The 19,217-nt window shown below is 39.8% G+C and overlaps 1 protein-coding gene across 12 annotated transcripts in view; it reads left to right on the top strand.

The window, feature by feature from the left end:
- zeb2b (zinc finger E-box binding homeobox 2b) overlaps positions 1-19,217 on the top strand; it is a 464,098-nt gene that overhangs the window by 341,994 nt on the left and 102,887 nt on the right. For 8 of the 12 annotated variants that reach the window (XM_044345276.1, XM_044345278.1, XM_044345274.1 and 5 more), the window contains 3 exons: positions 10,955-11,028; positions 15,388-15,465; positions 15,697-15,856. The gene's annotated coding sequence lies outside the window, so the exon portion shown is untranslated. Of the gene's footprint in view, positions 1-7,410; positions 8,077-8,330; positions 8,408-8,644; positions 8,766-10,954; positions 11,029-12,707; positions 12,743-15,387; positions 15,466-15,696; positions 15,857-19,217 lie in introns of those variants that run through there. The other 4 variants (XM_044345281.1, XM_044345280.1, XM_044345277.1 and 1 more) reach the window with 4 other exon arrangements.

Raw genomic sequence — 19,217 nt, 5'->3', positions numbered from 1 at the left:
TTCTTTCGGATTCACTATCAGCAATCTGTCAGAAGGTGCACTGCAGTGTCTCAGTTTGTGTTCACAACAGCCATGAGTCACTGGAATCAGGAAAACGTGGACGAGAAAAATTTTGTTGGAAGAGCAGGTTTTTTTAAACTTTTCACCTTCGTCGTCTCTTTTAGCAGCCAATCATCAGGTCTCAACACCTCCCTCGTTTCAGGAACGGTAGCCTCCGCCGTCCGTCATGTATAAGACAGACGAGAAGTTGCCAGTATCAAATGGTTTAACAGCTGCTGTCTTTGCTGTCATTGCAGAAATCGACTATAAGAAGATATAAAGTAATAATCTGAACCTTGACTGACAGCCAAAGCAGAACTTCCCTTCACGTGTTCCACTTAAGTAAAGGACAGAGGTCACGTTCAGTTGCGGAACAGCAACTTTTCAGCTGTCGCGGCCAAGGATTCCTTATTATAAAAAGGGGGAAAAAAAAGGTTTCAAAGTGACAGTTGAAGCCACAGAAATGTGTCACTCCTCTGTTTTACCTCAGTTTACCCTGCGAGGGTCTGCTGAGCTCAGTTGTTTTAAGCAAAGCCTTCCTCGATCATACAGCTTCCATTTATACAGTGAAGTAATAACCTTTGTCTGCCCATCATACCGTATTCTCACTTCCTTCCTAAATGCAGCTCCAAGCTTCCAGTCAGTGATTCTCCAAGGTCCTTTTTTTTTTTTTTTTCTGATCTTGAGAAGGCCTCTCGCGTAGGAAAAACAAGAGTAGATTGAATCTTGGCAGGTTTGCGTGTTTAAACGGAGCGGTCACCTCCGCCCGGCTTCCTGCTGCAAACATCAAGCACCAACCTTATCGTTTCCTCGCGGTGATTAGGCCGCTTCCTGGTGACTGCATCACAGGTTCAAGTTCGTTTATGTTCGCTGTGCTTTTAAGCGGCATTTCTCTCAACCTTTGGTGAGTCATAAAGTGATGCCTACTCAAAGGAAAAAGATCATGATGATGACCTTTAAAAGTAAACACAACTTTAATTGGATCTTTCCTTTCTTACAGTTACTGATATGTAACATTTCTCTGTGTAAAGCCATACGTTGATTTTAATTTGAACACATGTAGTTGTTGTTTTCTTATTAAAAAACACCATTAATGTATAAATTATATATACAAATATCAATTTTTACACCTCTCCTTACAGTATCTGGCATTAACTGGAGGACGTGTTTTTATGTTTATTGAAGGGAAGGGTAGAAATGTCCTTTGTAAGCCTTTTTATGCACAATTTCCTCCAAAATAACATCAATGCAGCTCACTAATACTTCACCTACACCTCATGAAAGTTGGTACAACTGTGTCTGCGGTCGATCCAGCTGCAAACACCTGTTGATCGGCTTGTCTGTCAGCGATTTGGAGCCAATTCGTTGCAAAGAAACACACAGCTTCATGCACTTCCTGGGTAGTTTTCCAGCGTGCAAGTGTAGATTTGTCCACATCAGACATCATGCATAGATGCTGAGATGTCCTGCAATAAGTATGCTGCTGAGACCTTAAAGGGAATTGTTGTTGCAACAGTTTCTGCAAAACCTGTGATCAAACCTGGGCTGCAAAGAGCTGCTGTCCTCTGATAAATGTTAATTTCAGAGGCGTTTGAATGCTATTCTGCAGAAAACAGGCCTACCTGGAATTTTCTGGCACTCAGACTGAATATTTTAGCTAAAAAGAGCTGTCGCTTCAGAAACATCTATCTTCACAGTTCTTAATAAGGGAGGGAAGAGAGAGTCCCATGCAGCTCTGGGATTTCAACCAACAACTTTCCGCTCACAGGCCCGTGAGCGTAACCTCTCGGTCACTGTCGCTGCCCCCTCGGCGAGCTGTTTTCCTGTGCTCTCTCCCCGTCTCTGATGGGACGTCCTCTCGCCGGCTCAGAGCTGCAAGGGGCGTTTATCTCTGACCCGCAGGTTCGGCCCCGCTGTCTCAGCTGCCAAAACAGTCCCATTCAACATTGTGCTGAGTTCATCAATGCTCTGCTGACACACACACACACACACACACACACACACACACACAGGCATATGCATACACACAGAGGCACGCTGCAAAAAATGTCCAACCATCAAGTGTTAATCTCGCCCGTTTCTGTGCTGCTCTTCTCAAAAAAAATCACCTGTTAATTAAACTACATGTGTGATATCTTCTTTCTTGGCTTTTCAGGTTTTAGTTTCTGTAGATGGCGCTATTTTCTGTGTCTGTTCAGCCTTGCTGGGTGTCAAACTAAACAAATGCCAGACAATCCAAACATGGATATACTGCAGGTTTTAATAATCTAAATGATGGTTTTGACATATTAAAACTGCTTAAATGAGATTGTTCTGCTTGCTTCAAATGGAGACATGGAACTGTTTAAACAAGATAATTTAAATGACTTTTCATTAAATAAAATACCTTTGCTTTGGAAATTGGGCTCCAACTACAATGACAGTCACTGGTTATTAATCTATCAATTACATTTTACTAATTTATTGATTTAATGTAAAAAAAAAAGTGAGAAATACCTGTCACAGGTTCCCAGAGTCCAATTCGACCAGAAAAAATCTACAATTTCAGGACTGGTTTTTGATATTAAAGATAAATAACTCACTAAAGCGGATACTTTTTGTAGTGTGAACGCAACACACTTACACACAAAACCTCCACAAATCCCAGGCAGGAAAGAAACACAGAACCTCAGTCCTTTTGGCTGGATATCTGGGGACCTCTGTGACAACTCCCACCCCCTCTCCCCTCACCCCCCCTTCCCCATCGCCTAGTGCCTATCAACCTCCGACAGGTCAGGTCTTCACATACACACACACACACACACAGAGGTCCCAAACCCGCGACCTCTCCCCTGTCACAACTGTCACTTGACTTCAGCGAGCAGAAACCCCTTTTATCAGAAAACCTGAAGCGCAGCTCTGACAAAGCTGAGGAACTGCCAGAGACTGACCCCTGTGTATATTTAGCAGCAGCTTGGCAGTCGCCCATCCCAACTGTCGAGGCTGTCAGAGCCTCGCGTACACACCAGCATCGACCCCCCCACTCCCACACACACACACACATACACCTCACTTTGATTATGTAGAAAGGAAGTCACATGGGGTGCTGTCATTGTTCGTTTACATGTACGTGTTCAGGTAAAGTCACGTTTAATGGAAATAATTAACACGTCAGCCTTGTTTTTTAATTAGAAAAGATGATTCTGTCCGGTTTTAACATCTCACAAGACAATAAAAGTGGGATTTAGACTTACTCCAATCACTTCTTTTAAAAGTAGACATAAAAGTGTCAAACCTTTGGCGCGATACGAGATAGTGTCCCTGAAGTATCCCCTAGGAAGACAAACTTTATAAAGCCAGGAACAGATAAAAACAGGTTTTTAAATTGCGGCAGGGCTTTGGAAGGTTGTGTTGCATACTTGAACAAGAAAAGGTCTCCCTTTTTTTTTCTTTTGTAGTTCATATTGTTTGAGTTTAAACTCTTGTCCACTTTGGCTCGGATTCCTCGCAAATATCAAACAGATTTGATATGATTAGTCGTCCCTGCGGGGAGTTTGGGAGGTGAAAATTGTATCTGTAAACTGCAAACTGCAACAGATATACTGTGTCAAACATCAGTACAGACTGATGACTGGACTACAGGTCTCTTCAGGTTCTTCGGAGGGTCAAATTGGGGATAACGAGTTGTTTGTAAGGATTAATGTAAGTTATGTACAGGGCTTTGGATGTCAGGTGACAGACAGGAAGCAGAGCATTGACAGGACGTTTGAACAACACTATGATTTTGAAGAGTTTTTAATGTATGTTTTAGGGTAGAACTGCAGTATTTATGTTTGCTACTGATTCCTAATTTGAACATCACAGATGACAAAGGTTCCACTTTAACCAGAACTCATTAAAAGTCAGGTTTTGTGTTTTCTTCTTAGCATATTTTATCTTCAGTAATAACCTTTGAATTCATTCGTCATTGAATTATTGTCATGCTTACCTGGGAGACCATATTAGACCAGATATCCTTTAATACATATCTGTTTTGCAAGTCTTTAAAGCCCCCCTTCCACTCAAAATCATGTTTTTCTTCTTGTTACTACAGTTGAATGTTTTGAGCTTCACTGTGCATGAATGTGCAGAGTTTGACACATGAAGGCTGTGTTTACATTCATCTGCTGAAAGTGGAAAGTTTCTCTGCACTCACTGAAAATCAAATCTGAAGGAACGGACCTACTAGCATGATTTGTGACGACACCAACTTACACTAACTGTGATTATATCAACATGTAATATTAGTGATGAAAAAAGACTAAAATGTAGTTTACAAAATAAAATCTCTCTTCATTTTCTTTGACAAGAAAGAGGAAACAAAATATTATAGACTCAACGGGAGACGTAGCCCGAGCAGCACGTTAGCAGAGCAGCAGCAGCAGCGACTGCTCCGTCTGTGCGTCTACACATGAGGCGTTCAGGTGCAATGTTGACTGTAGGTCACCACATGTTTGGAAGCACTCAGAGCCCAATACGCACGCAGTGACTGTACACATGAAAAGGAAAATAGACTTCAGGTCATGTTTACGTGTATAAAGTGCGAGTGAAACACGAGCCGTCGCCCAGCCTGTGTAGACAGCTGTATTGATTAAAATAGCAGTGGATAACGTTACCTTTCCTTAGCACGGTTGTTATTCTAGAAAACCTTGTCTTCTGCCACGTGAACTAGCTTGCTAGACAGCAATGTTGTTGACCTTATGTCGACCTCAGATCTTTTTATTTTATTTTTTTAATGTAAGCAGATTGCAATTGGTGTGTGTACAGTATTCTTTTAAATCTTATAAGGCTAATTACTTATATTTCCATTGTTCAGAACAGAAAGGTAAGTTTGTCACGTACTCTGGGCATGTTTTATTGTCTTTACAGCTCTCTTATTGTTTTATAATAGTTTTAAAGACAGTATTGGGTCCCAGTTGTTGAGTCATGTTGGTTCATGTTCATGTTTCATGTCTGGATGTGTTCCTTAAATTGATGCCATCACCAGACCAGACACATTCTGCAAAGCTGCGTTCATTCGACCTGTTTTTCATCAGACAATGATAAGAAATATTTGCCTAAAATGACTAAAATTATTGGTTTTGGCTCGACAAGATTGATTGAAATTTTCAAAATAATCTGATGGCTAAAAAAGACTAAAATGCACAGACTTTTAGTCATCTAGAACAAAAAAACAGGATGAAGTTGACTAAGTAAGATAAAAACTAACAAGGATATTTGAAACAGGAGTAAAACTAAGACTAATTTTAAAAATTACTGACAAAATTAACACAATTTTGAAGCCAATTCTGGTCCAATATTCAGCCTCCAGTGCACCGAGGATGGACTTTACAGCGAAGTAAGAGACATCATGTGTCCAGCAGAAAAACTTTAGACATGAAATATATTTGCATATTCATATATTTTTGAATTTTTAATGAGGGAGGAGGAGAAGATGTCATTTTTAAGGAATTTAACAAGATAATTTAACTTTTTTGTGTGTGTGTGGAAAAACATATCAGACACAAATTATTATTCAAAGTAAAGTATTTTATATACATCTTAAAACATGTCAGGAGGGGATCTTTAAAGCATCTATAAAGCTCGTACAGTGTTTCCAAGTCCCGATGAAAAACAGCAAATTCCCTTTTTAAATTTAAGGAATATCAATCTCTTACACAACTTCTTATTTTTTATAAAAAGCGCTGTAGATGTCGCTTCTTTTTTCAAACGGTGAATATCTGACCATTTCATCTTTTATAAACCTCATAACCCCATAACCCCGCAGTCGTTTGATGAAGTAGGCCAGAGCAAGTATCTAAATTAGACATTCAGCATCAATGCAAAATGAACGAGGGACCCCGCCGCACTCTGAAGCAATCGACTGACTTGTAAAGATGTGATATCAAAAAAAGTTTGCCAGCTTTTTTGCACTTCTTTCTGGGGCAGAGCATGAAGCAATGCATTACCATAGAGGAGATTTATGTCTTTTTGATGATTTTTAGACTGTTTTTTTTGCTTTTAATGCAAAAAAAAAGACTGTTGAGTCAGTGGAAAATGACAAAAGATTTGCTTCTGAGAAACTTTTGCTGCTCCGTGTGTCATAATAAGACCTGTTTTGTACACTAAGGATGAAAAAGGCTCTAGTGTATTAGCATACAAGCATACCTTTTTTACCCCTTTTGCATTATTCCATGTCACATCGATGTTATGTGACGTGTGATCATTGTCGTGTAAGAAAACACGCATGAAGTCCCCCCCCCTCCTTCGCTTACCTTCGTCTCTGCGTTAACCTTAATGCAATGAGCAGCGGTGCAGTGGTGCAAACTTTGAGCTTTAGATGATGTTTGAGCTCGTCGGCACACATCCTTCAGGGACGGCGTGAATTATTACGCAGCACTAGATGTCGTCTCCTTGTTCTTTCTGGTGCTGTTCCTCTTATTTCTACCTTTATTTGAAATAAAAGGTTGGAGAAACATTTAATCTCCATCCTCAACTAGTTAAATTTTCTTTTTAAGACAAATAGTAATGTTTTAATGTTTTCTTTACACACTTGTCAGCTTCCAGGAAACGTGAAGGGAAGATGCTGTTATTGTGTTCATAGTCTTCCTGCTGAGTTACCTTACAGGCCCGGGTTAAGTTCACACACGCTGCACGCTCGCTGTATCTCAACGCTCACTCTGGCTGAGCGCCATGCACCGCTTAGCGGGAATCTCAAATTGAACCTAATCGGTTCTCCAGTCACCGTGTTTAAATGGTCTTTTCGCCAGGTTAATGGGATTTCCGCTGAAAGGTCTTCGCTCGACGTTTAAAGTGGTCCAGACAATCGCAATGAGCTCCGAGTCAAGTGTGATTAACCCGCTGACCCGCCTGTAGCCATCGCGCCTCTGCTCCCTCTTAGCTCGACTGGAACTGTGTGCAAGTCAAGTCAGATTTACTTATTAGGATGTAAACAAGGACGTGGTGAAACAAAGAGTAATGAGAACAACAGAACAGGAAAAGTGCATCCCAGATATCAGGGAATAGGACCAGAAGTATATATATATATATATATATATATACAGCTACAGTCCTGCTTTTGGCTGCTGATTTGCTCCACAAGAGCAGTTCTTGGGGTTAAAGGATCATTCTGCTCTATTATAACATAGGTTTAGTAGTTTTGGCTACATTTCTATCAGTAATGATAGCAGTGTAGTTGCTAAATGCAGCTAAACAGACAAGAAACACTAACAGTCAGGTTGTAAACAAACATTTTTGGTAGAAAATTGAAGACAAACAGTAAAATAACCTTAACTGTATGTTGTAAACATCCATCACAGTTTACAGAACGACAGCATGGTTCAACTTTGACCTTTCGTCCCTTCCAGACACCAAAAATAAAAAGTCTGATGGAGGAATACAGAGTCTTTCATTTGTTTTTAGTAGAAAAACACTTGAATCAACCATCAATTTAATAATAAAAATCTTTAAAATACAATATTTAATGTAGTTGTGTGCAGTTTTCCTGTGCAATGAGGGATAATTACCGACATCACAGGTGCACTCACTTTCACTTTCACCTCCTAATAAAGAGATTGAGATAATCTGGCTGATCTGTCGGCTTGTTTCTTGTGTGCTCTCTCGTGTTTCTCGGCCTGACAGGCCTGTCGTAGCGGCATCTCTGTGTTCACCACATCTCAGCAATTACTGCGGTGAGTACAACGAAATGATGGCAAGAAGTATGAAAATAAGACCCATATTGTAATAAACTGGAATTATCCTTTAAATCACTTCCTGATTGTTTGTTTCCCCCCCAGACAGGCTGCAGATAAACCCAAAAACATGCTAAACTGTCACAAACTCCTCAACTTTCAACTTTTTATTCAGTCTATTAATGTTTTTCTTTATATCTCCTTTTATCTTCTTACTTAACACATAGTAAGTATGTTGTCCAACTATCCAACCCTGATAATGGAGCGAATCGTTCCGCATCGATCCACGCAGCAGCATCGCCGCCGCCGCTGCTGCTGCCGTCGTCGTGGTAATCATCCGTTTGTGTGGGTCAGTATCTGTAATGATTTCTCTCTTCTTCTGCCCTCTGACCTTCATGTAGCATATAACTGTGTGTGTGTGTGGTGTATTATTGTTGAGCATTAGCCAATGAACCGTCTTTTCACATGTCAGGGAGGCAGAAATGAACGGTGTTATCACCTCTGACGGCTGAGTGTTCACTTCTCTGTGATTCTATGTGTCAGTGAAGCGTGTTAGAGCTCTCTGCTCTTGTTTGTTTCTTGTTACCTTTTTTTTTTATCCAGTGAAATCCTCCTGAATGTGACAGCGCTGTTGTCTGTTAGCTACCAAGCGACAGGTCCAGTCAACCTTGAACCATTAGGTAGGTTTTGCACTTAAATACTTGATGTAAAACATTAGTTTTTGCTCTGTGATACTACTTTATCTTGCTGAAATGAATCATTTGAATAATCAACATTGAAAGAGTTTATTTTGGCTTCTTTTCCTCTATTCACGATGGGTGTTTCTGCATCCACTGAGCATGAATTACACTATTTTTTTAGATCATAAAGCGGCAGTGAAGGTGGTCATAAAGTCAGTTAGTGTAACTTTATGGTATGAAACCACCAGAGGGTTCTGCACAGCTACAACTCCCAGCCCATACCCACATCTTTAGCCCCCACCTCCGACCCAGTTTAACCTCTCCGCTACTGCGAAAAACCAAAAGACCTGACCTGAAGGTAAAGGTTTTTTTTTTTTTTCCTTCATCTAATGCAAGAATTTGGCTTTCTTTCTGTCTTCCCACCAGGCATTACGCAAACAACTGGCACGGTCAGAGACACAAAGACAGACATTCCTTTATTAAATAAAATTTGAAAATAACCAGATCCAATCTAATCCTGATGTGTCCCAACTAAATATTGGGTTTCAGGTCTGGCTGTTTTGTTGCATAAAGCAAAAAAAAAAAAAAACAACTATACATCACATATTTGACTCACTTTGATGCTGAACTGGACCAAAGTTTGCATGTATAGTCATCACTTCCATGAACTAACTGGGAGTTTTAATTGTCTGCTTTGTATTCATAGCAGCAGGAGTTAAAGATATCAGGTAATATATCAGCCTAAAGCGTATAAAACATTTTGTCAGCCAAAGAGTTAAGATACACCTACTGTCCCTGGAAAATTGCCATAATTTGTTTTAATTGAGTACCTTTTGATGTCGCTTCAGTTGTCAGCGGTTATCTCATTTGGGAGGAAATCTTCACACGTTCACTTCAAATGCTCCAGGCAAAGGATTTCTCCTCCCTTTTTTTTGTCAAAAGTAGCTTGCTTTAAAATTAGGGTTGATTCTGTGACAGCTACAGTACACGTGTGAGAACTAGGTCACATAGTATTTAGAATACTTAACTTACCAGTGCTTAAAAGAGGTTACTCTACTCCATCAACTCCTCTAACTTGAAGGGTTTTTATTGCAAATAAGGCAGAAAAATCGGACCAATACTAGAAAAAAACACATATAAAAACTAAACTAAAAGCTTTTTCATCAATGTTCTCTTGTTAAATCTTATATTTAATTATTGAATAATGTGTCTGGAAACAACTGACATGTTCGGTGAAGAGGAGTAAAATAAAAATGACATGAAAGCTGCAGACTTTCAGGTTATGTAACAGCCTTTGTTTTGGTCATATTGGATCTTTAGCTCTGAGCTTCTAGCTTTATTGGCTGAACTGGTTTCACCCTTTTCACACATGTAGCACACAGCAGACACGTTCTCACCTACTGAAAATACTCCGTTCCAGCATTGCTTGATGGGAAATGTTAAAGCATCGTAACAGAGGCTGAAAATTATCGTACGTAAGTCATAACCGAGAGAACAAACAGGCGCAAATGTGCGATTTTCAGGAAACAAATCTAGCCACAATGCTTAAAAGAACATAAGAAATTGCTGATGCAGTTATATGATGCATGGAAGGAGGCTGTCTGATTGGCTGGAAAGACGTCACATGAGAACAAATGCGTAAACACAGACGTATAATCCATATTTTACTATCCTGATCGTCTCGGGAAATGAATTCAAATGAGATTCAGATTGACATTATGGGATATTATGGGCATTATTTGATCGTTCATCATATAGAGGGCAAAATTATTGAACAAATGTGATATTTATTGTACATCTGGCAACGCTGCTCCGTTTGGTTTAGGCAATGGGTGACGTCTGAGTGTGCAGAACATGACGCTGCAGAAATCAGTGTTTGTTTACAGCACATCAAAGATGGCGGACGAGGCTGCCGACTCATCTGTAATGATTAATGTCTCTTGCACAGAAGCTAGTAGAGTTTAGTGCTTGTTGTTATGGATATATCCACACTGATACTGTCTGTTTTATCATTCAATCTAAAGTCTACAGTCTATTAGCAAAACTAGCTCTTTCTTCAGGGTTTTTTGTCCATAAAGGGTCCGTATAAGCTAAATAAGGAGTTTTTTTTAACTGTATATCATGCAAAGATATTCCAGTAGAGCCCTGGAAACGTGCAGGATACGTTCCCCCTTTATCAAAAGTTGAAATTGGGTCGGCACAGGAGGCAAAAAGAACATTTCTAGGGTTTCCACCGGGGACAGTTTTGGGAGTTTTAGCCCTCATGCGCTGGTGGGAAAGTCTGACATCCAGGACTGTTGGACGTTTGTGCTCCTGCTCTGCTGTAGTTCTGGACTGTTTAACTGTTTAATTCAGTACAGCTGAATTAGACTCAGCAGCTTAAGCACTGAAAAGGATTTCAAATAAAATTCCTGAGCCAAGTCTGCTGTATTCAGTTACTAATGTTTGCGTTAACTGTCGTGACTGAGAGCGGGTGACATAATATTTGACATGAGATGCCAAGTGTGAGAAACTCTGTGTGTAAGTGTGTGTTTTGTTCTCCTCCAGAGTGTGAAGATATTAAACCAACTGGCAGGATCGGTTGAGAGCTCGCCGACTGACGGGCCAGAACAGATGCACAGGTATACACACACACACACACACACACACAGACACTAGAACACACACACACAGACACTAGAACACACACACACACAAGAGTGTCCACATGCACATGTTTGGATTTTGGTGCTTATTTCCTAATTTTTGGAAGGATTTGGTTTGTTATTTATCAATTTCTTCTTGTTGTCTTTATAATAATTTTATATTAGGGTCACATTTTTAGGATCTGTTGTTTGTTATATTACAATAAATTGTTTTGCTACCAAATTAGTCTTAGTACCTTTAAAGATTATAGATAATTTTTTGCAATTTTTTCCCTTCCTGTCATGAAAGTTTTAGGATTGTGACATTAAAGCTTTGTAATTTCTCATATTTTTTAAGTTAAAACATTTAAACGTGTTGAAATATTAGACTCGTGAAGACCTTCGTCGATGACATTCACGCCGTAACTCAACCCTGAAGTCGTATCCTGAAGTGAGAATGAGGCGAAATGTCATCACTTACAATGATTGTCCTTAAAATTCCTCTGACGGCACAAAAAACCAAGATTACACACTAACACACACACTGACACACACACACACACATACAATCTTCCACCCAACACACACTATTTCCCCAACAGGTGCAGAAGAAGATCAAGTTGCAATACTTTTCTTCCTCCTCCCCTCCTGTTCTCCTTCCCGCCTCTCTCTTTCTCAAATTAATGCCAGCGAGAGCGGCTTTAGAGACGTTTCTGACGTGTGTGTGTGTGTGTGGGTGAGCGGGAAGGAGGGGGGGGGTCGCTAATAACCAGGCAAGGTACACTAATCTCCGATGGCAACATTTGGTTTACCTTAAGCTGGAGGGACAGCTGTATTAAAAGCAGGAATTATCCTAATCAGTTCAAACTCCATCCTCCTCCCTCCCCTCCTCCCTGCTTCACCTCTTTGCATATAAAACTTCCACATTAGGCTTAAGAGTACAACGGCTTAGCTGCTGTTCGCCCTACATCTGTCTTCCCCCTTCCGCAGCGACCAATCAGGGAAAAGGTGGATGGAGGGATGAAGAAAGAAGGAAAAAAGGAGGAGGAGAAAAGGCGGTTCGACGAGGAAAAAGGGGGAGATGGTGGAAGAGAGATAGATAGATAGGAGAGGAAAGAAGAGGGCACACAGGAGAGGGGTGAAATGAGGTGGGAGGGTGAAGAGAGAGAGAGAGAGAGAAATGTAGGAAAAGGAAGATAATGAACTGAGGTTGAGCATGATGGAGGAATTTTAACTTCATTGGGGAAAACATCTGGGAACAGCTCAAGACAGTATGTTTTTAATGGGCAATTATGGAAATTAACTGAGTAGTACTTTGAGGCAGTTGTTCTGTACTTCAAGTATTTCTTTCTATTCTTCTTCACTACATTTAAAAGGGAAATATTGTACTTTTTACTCCATTATATTCACCTAAAAGTACTTATATTCATGCAGACTACCCAACAAAATAAAGTAGAGCTGCCAATCCCATGACCTCGTTACTTTTGTCCCCATAATATAAAACCTTTCATACTGTAAGTGCAGCTGTCAATCATGCATGCTGGGTGCAATATATGAATGTATGTGCACACAATTGTGTTACTGTTTTCCAGATGTGACAAATTTCCAAGGAAGTATTAGAAACTTCACATAACAACAAGTTGTTTTTTTTCCCCACCAACATGGTGTGAGTGCAGTAAGAAGATGTTAAACCTGTGTTTCTGTAGATGAGGTATGTTGTATTTCAGACCTGTTCCGGCTGCACTGCAAACAGCTTCTATCTGGCTTTTTTTTTTTTTTTTTTTCTCTCTCTCTCTCTCTCTCTCTCCGAGGCCCTCGGCACCATAAATCCGACTGATTACTCCGCACCCCTTTTGCTTGACTGAACCTTCACAATCAGCCGTGGCCGCCAACAATGAGGCCCTGATGAATCAAACATCCATGGCATTAGTTTCACCTTGCTGCCCCTTTCCCATGCGCCGCCGCCTCTTTGTCAGGCCCCGGTTTGATGAGAAGGACTACTGACACTGGCTGCACCTATTGATAGACAATTCTGTAAAGACGGACCCCAACAACCCCACCAAACCCCAAACGCTCCTCCCTCTTCTTTCCTCCCCCCCCCTCCTCCCTTTTGCCCCCCCCCCAAATAAGCGACAAAAACTTGATTGGAGCACTGCACTAAAAACCCCTGCTGTCTGTGCTGCAGGACGCTTTGTGTGTAGTTTTTGGCTTTAGGGGTACTTCATTGCAGTGTCTCAATATTTGTTAAAGAGACAGTTCTTTAACACACACACACACACACACACAGGCTCTATAACTGTCTTTAGCAAATTAAAAAAACATCTAGACCAGGTTTTATGAAATGTTAAAATGAGCATAATGTTATAAAAAATGAAAACATGTGAGAGACTCATGAGAAGTTCAAACAGAGGGCATATGACATAAAACAGGAAGTACTTATAATAGGAAGTAGAAATAAATAGAAGGTATAACTGTGAATAAATGGAGATATTTTCTTTCAACTATAATAATCCAGGCTCATTTGTTAACTGATTTATCTACCGGAGAACAGTTTTCATTTTTAGATAAAAGCTTTATAATTGAGCCATTAACAAACCTGAAATCCTTAATTGTCCTGCTTGGAGAAACATCATCTTAACCATTATTGCACCTCAAAAAAACTTCAGCATTCATATTTAAAGGCTGTCATAAAAAAAAAAAGGTTAAATCCGAGGATTTCTTTGTTTATGGAGCTCTTTCTTTAACCTTACCAATGGTACGATGGCACTATGTAGCACTTTGACGAACTGCTAGTGCTATGAAAAGGTACCTGAATATGATTATGTAATATGTATCAGCAGATTATCATTATTATGGTCTCTTGTTAGATTCAAAATTGGACTTTATGGCCAAATTCCTCACAAGGGTCAATCCAAAATTAAGTTTTAATGCAGGCGTATTGGGGGGTAAAGGGTTAAACTTGTTGTTTATAACCCAGATGCTGCTCTCACCAGAGTTTCCTTTTGAAGGAAAATTGTGTCTTGTCTGGTGGTAAATCTGAAATCAAACAACAGTTCTTTAATGTTATCTTCTGCAGCCGGCACAAAGATGAGTTTCTGGTGGTCTTTAAGTGGTCTGTCTGTCTGTATCTGTATGGTTCGCTCACACACACACACACACACAGTGTGCAGCAGACAGCTCGGGCCATACTGCGCCATCGTATCACTAGCAGAAGATCAAACCCTAAATGTACTGTGAAACTGTTTGGGGCCACTAACAACTAGCACAGAGCTTGGCAAACATGAGTGTGTGTGGGGAAGGAGAGAGGGAGTTGCTATAATGCTCAAGGCTGCTTATAATGAGAGAGAGAAAGAGGGAGAGACCCGAAACGCCGCACACACATTCAGCAGTGAAAGCTCATCCAACGTGCTACCCACAATGTTTAATTCATTGAGATATATTTGATTATATTTGAATTTAATTGACATTTGGAGATAAATGAAGAGTTTCATTCCAAAATGAGACATCCACTATTTAACAAAATTAACACCTCTTCTTAGAAAGTGATGAGTGGCATGAAAGTCAAATCACATCCAGGCTTCTTGTTAAAGTTAGAAGTCATTTTAATATTGTTTCTCGCTAAAATAAGTTTTAAGAGTAAAATATCTGAATGTTTGGATTATTTCCTGGTGTTTTTTTTTTGTGAATGAGCTCAAATTAACTCACAAATTATGCTTATTTGCTTTTTTTTTCCAAAAGTGAGATAAGATCAATCGTTGTTTGTGTGATAGCTAGCTAGCACCTACCTAGCTTAGCTTAGCTTAGCATAAAGGCTGGAAGTAGGGGGAATCTTGGCTTTGTGAAGTGAAAAAAAATACATACCATCATATTTAAAACTCATAAATTAACATGTGAGGATCTTGTTTGTAAATACATACAGAAAGAAGTATTTAAAAAGAAGAATTTATGATTTTATTGGCAGTATCTGTGCAGCGTCACTAGCTAAACACGGGTTGCCAGATACGGTGCGGTCAGTGAGCACAGGATTATATTTTTGGTCTTTTTACGAGCACAATGGTACTAAATCTGGCAGCCTCCTTACAACTTTAGACTAAAACCTCAAATTGGTATTTTAACATATCTGTTTGTGTAAGGATAACCAAACAAAGCGCAATGTGCTAATTAGCGAACTTTAGTGGTTGTGGTTGGTGTCATTTTTTTTGGCTAGCTGTTTCCTCCTGCTTTCAATCTTTATGCTAAGCTAGTTTAACCATGTCCTGACCCCTGATGTTATCTCACTCGGAACGAAAGTGTATCTCCCAAAATGTTGAATTATTGCAAGGTAATTTCATACAAATAGCATCTCATATCTTCCAGGAGGACGAATTGGACAAATTCAGGACATCTAACGCTACCTTTCAGCTGTTATGAAGCGACTTTTGCACCATTCATCAGGTAAATTGTGCCCGGCCTACATCATTTATTTGCTAGTATTCCCCAATTTATTCTCCAATGCACTCACAATTTATTTTGTTGCACATAAAAATTGTGATTGCAATATTGTAGGAAATATTTGATCAAATTTTTTCAGCTTCTCTAACTGGAGGTGGCATGAAAACCCAGCAAATGTCAGCCTAACCTCTCTCTCTCTCTTCATTTCCTCCTTCATTCTCTCCCTTTTTCTAGACTGTACCTCTCTTGTACCTGTGTCTGTGTGAGGTGAGGAATAAATTCTCTCTCTCTGTCTCTCGCTCTCTGTAATATCTGCTTCCTTTCCTCCCGTGGAGACGCTCAGCGGGTCGCTTCACATCTCCACAACTCCGGATGGAAGGAAGATAAAACACAGGTAAATGTGCTGGGATGTGCTCCGTATGTTGTCCGCCTGTCAGTTCATATATGTGTGTGTGTGTGTGTGGGGTCGGGAACTCATTAGGAGGTAAAGTGTGTGTATCTGTGCGTGTGTGTGTGTATGTGTGTGTGTGTGTGTGTGTGTGTGTGTGTGTGTGTGTGTGTGTGTGTGTGTGTGTGTGTGTGTAGGCGGGTCACTGCAGAGGTTGTGTATGATGTGAGGTGATGGTTAACTGTACTTAAGCCTCTATGTACAGTATAAGGAAGTATGTGTTGTAAGAATAATAATATAAGGACAGGATATGGTACAGTGGAATATAAATGAATATTAAGAGTACAACAATGTGTTTTATGCAACTTTATAAAAAAAAATATGTGTTTAAAAAGGTTTCTAGTGAGTAAACAGACAACAACTATAATCTCCTCAGGCTTTATAATAGAAAAAAAAAAACAAAAGAAATGAGAAAACTGTGAGTAACTTAACATAAGAAACCTTGATGGTGCTACAGTGAACTTCTCAAAAAAAAAAAAAAAAGTGTTTATAAGAGCAGGATAAAGGTCAAGTGTCTCCAAAACTGTGTCGAACTTTTTCAGAAACTCAAAACGGAGAGCCTTTGTTTTTCAGCTCTGGTGGTGAATCAATTTTCATACTGGGAGAAGTTACTTTCATGCACTCGAGGTCCTGGAAGTAAAAGTGATGTTCATGTTCTGTTGTAGGTGTTTGGTTGAAGCAACCGTGACTCCCAAGATCCAATCACAGCTAAAGACGAGCAGATATCAATGAGATGGTTCATTATAGCTCAATAAAGCTGTTATGGTTGTATTATTTAGAGCTTATAGCACTGTGAGGAGTCCAATAATGTCCATCAAACAACAACATGAGCTTGACCCCTTTCTAAAATGATACTTCCCAGCATTATTGTTATTGTCACATGGCAGGCTGCATCGCATAGAAACCTTTTTTGTAGCACGTACACAGACATTTGGAGTATGTCCACAGAATTAAAAAAAAAAAAAAAAAAAAAAATCCCTCTTTGTTCAGGATGATGGCTTCCCTTCAGTCTCAACATGTGTCCGGCCCAGTGAGGTTTAAATCTGCCCACCTGTCCACACACTAATCCTCCCTGCCTTATTACAAAACTGTGCAATTAATTAAAAGCTCAATCGCTGGGATTAGTAACCTACATTCAATCTGATACCTCATATCAGTAACTCAAGAGTCTACAAAAAAAAGTATGTTTTCTGGGATTTGGGAGAATAATAATTGGCTCCAAACGCCTCAAATATTGTAAAAAAATCACAAAAATGAGAATGAACGACCAGGAGAAGGTTACACAACTACAATAACGGAGGTGGGTTTTTTTTAGTGCAACAGCAGTGCTATTCTCATTTACAGTGGCATTACAGAGATTAAGATTATCTCTGCTGTATGTTTACAGCATAATGAAACAGGCCTCATATAATGACCATCAAATCTGGATTAGGTCATTCACAGCAGAGGAGGGAATTTATTCAAATGATTATTGTGAGCAGGCTGAGCTGCACGACAATCCCTGCGCAGGCTGACGTATGCCTGAACACCTCATGCACACAAACACACCTATGCATACACACACACACACACGTGGGCTTATGTACATTTGTATGTATTTTTATATTTTAAAATTTCGTTTTTTCTCCCTCTATTGCGTGAGAATTTATTTCCTACCTTGGATTTTGCACACACATGCACACACAGAACAGAATATTTAAATATAAAACAGGACAAAATATGTGCTGTCAAAAGGTGTGTGTGTGTGTGTGTGTGTGTGTTTGTGTGTGTTTGTGTGTACAGGACCGTTACAAAAGCAGGTTACGGCAGCACAGAAATGACACGGTGCAACAGATGATGGGCATTATCCCATCAACCTGCTGTTTCTGTACACACTCTGTCCCCTCTATGTTCTCTTTGAAAGGACAGCAGGACTGTGTGTGTGTGTGAGGAAAAGAGATGGGTGGTGGTGGAGGGTGGGTGGAGGGTGAAGGGGAGAAGGGGGGGGGGGTGTCCTTTCACACACCCGAACACACACACTTTCTTGCACACACACACACACACATACACTCTGCACCTGTCACAAACAGCCTGTCAGAGCAGGAGAAAAGAAACTTCAGCCATGAGGAAGAGCTCAGGGGAGGGATGTCTGTTTGAGCTGATATGGGATATTTAAGTCCTTAACTTCTATATTATTTTGGTGAAAATATGATATTTTTGCACCATAATTTGTTGTCACTGAGCTGCATTACCCACATTTGCACAGAATTTGCACAGAGAGCTGCATTTTGTAAACGCAAAGTCTTGTTTTTTGCTGTAAGATTTAACAACTATTTAAACAATGTATCACAGGTATAAAATGTAGTACAACTCTGCAACAGTATGATCTAACATTCAGCTCAAGATCATTAAGGAAAAAGATTATTTTCTTGTTTAAAAATCAGAAGCAGTTTGTCCAAAACCACTACCACGATTAGCGTAGCTTAGCTTAAAGACTGGAAACAGTGAGAAGCAGCTAGCATGGCTCCAGAGTTCAAAAGTCCACCTCTCACTAGTTAACATGTCTATTTGAGCTGATATGGGATTTTTAAGTGCTTAACTTCTATATTATTTTGGTAAAATATGATATTTTTGCACCGTAATTTGTTGTCACTGAGCTGCATTACCCACATTTGCACAGAATTTGCACAGAGAGCTGCATTTTGTAAACACAAAGTTGTGTTTTTGCTGTAAGATTTTGGAAAATATGTGAAACCTCAACAACTATTTAAGCAATGTACAACTCTGCAACAGTATGATCTAACATCCAGCTCAAGATTATTAAGAAAAAAGATTCTTTTCTTGTGTCCAGTACCACTACCACGATTAGCGTAGCTTAGCTTAAAGACTGGAAGCGGTGGGGAAACAGCTAGCATGGCTCCAAAGTTCAAAAGTCTGCCTCTCACTAGTTAACATTCATAGTTTGTTTAATCTGTTCACAAACTGATACACAAAAGTGGCAAAAAAAAATGTCAAACTCTTCCTCTCAGTGAAGTAGAGAACTGTCAATCATATCAGCAGTGTTGTCAGACCAGAATGAACAAAGCAGCGGTGACGTAATCGAGATGTTTTTACGGCCACAAGACAAACATGTTCAGCTCAGTAATATAAACAATTAATTTATACCACAATGAGAAATTCCAATCTGCCACACAGCAATTAAACTATTCCTCTGTTCATCCATCTGACATGAAAATATAAAATAACGACTGCGGTAGACATGGTTTAGTTGAAGGATTCTTCACATTTCTTGGTTTTATTTCACTCCATTATTCAATCAGACGTTGTG

The sequence above is a fragment of the Thunnus albacares genome, chromosome 24 (assembly GCF_914725855.1).
Source record: "Thunnus albacares chromosome 24, fThuAlb1.1, whole genome shotgun sequence".
NCBI classification, from domain to species: Eukaryota; Metazoa; Chordata; class Actinopteri; order Scombriformes; family Scombridae; genus Thunnus; species Thunnus albacares.
This window is presented reverse-complemented; position numbering and strand designations above follow the sequence as displayed.